The 3,021-nt window shown below is 49.4% G+C and overlaps 1 long non-coding RNA gene across 1 annotated transcript; it reads right to left on the bottom strand.

The window, feature by feature from the left end:
- Window positions 1-1,213: 1,213 nt before the first annotated feature.
- LOC117095042 lies at window positions 1,214-2,187 on the bottom strand. The gene is made up of 2 exons (XR_004441786.1): window positions 2,060-2,187; window positions 1,214-1,499 (listed from the first exon to the last, which is right to left on the bottom strand). It is a non-coding gene; the product is annotated as an uncharacterized LOC117095042 (long non-coding RNA).
- Window positions 2,188-3,021: the final 834 nt, after the last annotated feature.

Genomic DNA, 3,021 nt, shown 5'->3' with positions numbered 1-3,021 from the left:
CATGTCCATTTTTCTTCCTCCTCCTTTTTTTCCTCTTTTTTAATTTAAAATATTGGAGTCCAGCTTTCTCTAGAAGCTTGCTTTACAGCCACCCCTCTCCCACTCCTAAGGAAGAAGGAACCCTTTGAATATAGAGTGGTTCCAGGCAAGACTCCTCTTCAGGCACCCAGGTAGCCATTGGAGGCTTGCAGCCCAGACACACACACAAGCATAACCTCAGGTCAAAGGATCCAATCGAATAGCTAACAAAACACTTGTCTTTATTATGTATATTAAATGTCAGGTTACTTAGGATCTGACTTAAAAAATAATAATAATAAAAAAAACCTAAGTATTTCCATTAAAAACACCTAATCATCTGATTACCCTGGACTCAGTAATCGTTCAAGTGGCAGGAGGCAGTCCCCAACATTTAGCACTGGTAGTTCCGACTGGCCAGTATTTAGTTTGGGGTGAAAAAGCAGTCTTCCAGGTTCCCATGAAGGTAGATGTTTGGATGGTGGCACGGGAGGGGTCTCCGCGAGGGGTGAGCGCTACGGCTAGGTTGCCTTGCCCTCGTTCCTGACTGGCACGCCCCTCCCCAGGCATTTGGCCGAGAGAGTTCCCAACGTGGCAGAGGTGATGGGGTCGGGAGGAAGCCGGAATATAAATTTGTTCCGAACACTCCCTCAATCCGAGGGCCAGGTCAGGGACAATGGGGATCGTGGGATCAGGGGGATGCAGGAGCGCAGGACGCAGAGAAAAGTCGAGAGGACTGGGGGCTGCTGGCTTTCAGCTCCTCACACAGCAAAGTAAGTCCTGCAAATGAATCTCTCCTTCTCTGTCTTCCCCATTAATAATCCACTTCCAGATTAGCGCAGACGAAAGAGATTAAAACAACAGATACACGGAAATGTGAAATAATATTACAATCAACATTGAAGGGGGAAAATAATTATTTAGGGTTTCCATGGGCAAAACAAACTGCCTCCCTCAGGATTCCCTCCACTCAGGCAGGGTGAGAAGGATGCACTTTTGTTTTCCAATTCCCTCCAGCCAGGACCTGGTGCCTGTCCCCCCATTCACCTCTCAGTCTGTCAATTTCCTCAACTTTCACAGCCGCTCCCCCCTCCCCCCGCTCAGCTTGGCGGCCCAGATGCCCGAAGAGATACAATGTTTCTGCCCTTGAACACACACGCTGTAGAAGGAATTCGAATTTGGCCACAGCTAATGATTTTTTTTTAAAGCAAATTCTGTTTATTTTGTACCATGTGGAGAAAATAAAAAAAGGAACCTATTCTCGTTTTGAAATGGAACTGATCTTTCATCTAGAGGAATTATTCGACCTTGTGTTGTGACTCAGGAGGTGGGCAACTTCTTTTGGAGTTGCAAGCAAAGGGTGATAAAGGGGACCCCTGGGTTGGGTGTATGTGGAGGGGGTGGGGGGCGGCAGGGGTCCAAGCCAAGCCAAACGGTTTTCTCACGTGCAGACTCGCAATCCAATCCATTCGGAGTTGAGCCTAGGATAGGAGGGGAAAGTCTATTAAAAAAAAAAAAATCAGGAGCATCTCTCTGAGAAGCCCTTTTAAACAAAACCAAAACAGGACCAGAGAAGCTCAGACCGTCCCTAACATCCCTGCTGCGAGACCCGCAGGCTGTGGAATCTCGCACGTCACCTGGCCCCAGCAGGGCGGCCAGCTGAGGGGTAGATTTTATTTTATTTTTTTGAAGTAAAGGCTGAGTCTCGGCTTCAGGGCTTTTGCCAACGTCTCTACTGACAGGAACCAGCAAACTTCAGGACCCAAATGAGCATCTTAATTTATTGATGCTAAACAGGTCTGGTTGTTGTCCCCAATTTTCCGCGCGCTCTGCCACCTCCCCCCCACCCCGCCCCAACCCCTGCCGCCAGCTTTGGTCCCTGCATTTGATCTCCAGGAAGGGCCCCGCTGCACAGGCGGAGGAGCGCGTCGGGGTGGGGGGGTGGGGGGCGGTGTTCGGCCCCCTCCCACCAGACCGCCCTCCCCCAGATCTGTCCCCGCCCGGGATCCCGCGACCCCCGCCCGCCGCCCGGTCAGCTGACCTGGCTCGCTCTCCTGCTCCCCGCCCGCCGCCCTGTTTCCGGTCCCCGGGGTCCGCGAGCCGCGCTCCGAGCGGGCGCAGCCGCGGCCGGGAGGTGATGCTGGGGGCTGATTACCATGAGAAAGGCTGTGCCTGGAAAAGCCTCCTCCACGCGACTGTCAATCTCACTCGGGGGGGGGGGTGCCGGAGGGTACGGAAAGGGGCCCCGTAGGAGTCACCAGAAAACTTGGAGTAAGTTGGATGCGACGCAGGCCCGAGGAGATGGCTTTCGCCTCAACTTGGAAGGCTGGGGCGTTGAGGGCGCGGACGCCAGCAGCCTCACCAGGGAATTGAAAACCAAAAATCTCCCTCCTGCTTTTCCTCCCTCTGGCCCTCCTTTCAGCCCTCCCTGCCCTTTATCCTTATTTTCTTGAAATTCTTTCCCAGTTGCATTTCCTGCATTCTCCTTTCTATCTGATATCTCCCTTTTGCAATTTCTTGTTTTAACATCCCCTCTTCTCCCTCGCTGTGATTCTTTTTGTGCCTCTTTTATGTGCCCAGATTTATTATTTCGTTTTGAAAACACAACGTTTAATGTGTAATTAATCTACCAGCAGGAGGGCGGGGACACCCTGACTAAAATAACTCCCCGGGTCTCAGAGACGACAAGTTCACCAGGTGTCAGTGAAAAGTAAAATAATAATAAAAAAAAATCAATCAATATTTCACTGACCATAATGGTTTTTCTTCTATATTATTACATCAACTCAGACTGATAATTTTAAAAGACAAGATATAATCTTCCTGGAAAAAATGCATAATGCTTGGCATAGGGGCATTCTTTAGAATTAAGGCAATGTGAAAAAGTTTATTTACAGCCATATTTTAGCAGTGCTTAATTTTTTAACAGACTTTAGAAATTACAATAGGTAATTTTGTGAAACTTGAACTGCGCTTTTCTTCTGGTGACTATTTGGAAAGGGT

This window comes from Trachypithecus francoisi, unplaced genomic scaffold (genome assembly GCF_009764315.1).
Source record: "Trachypithecus francoisi isolate TF-2019V2 unplaced genomic scaffold, Tfra_2.0 Lachesis_group13, whole genome shotgun sequence".
NCBI lineage: Eukaryota > Metazoa > Chordata > Mammalia > Primates > Cercopithecidae > Trachypithecus > Trachypithecus francoisi.
Note: the sequence above shows the minus strand (reverse complement) of the source record. Positions and strands in the feature narration are given on the sequence as shown.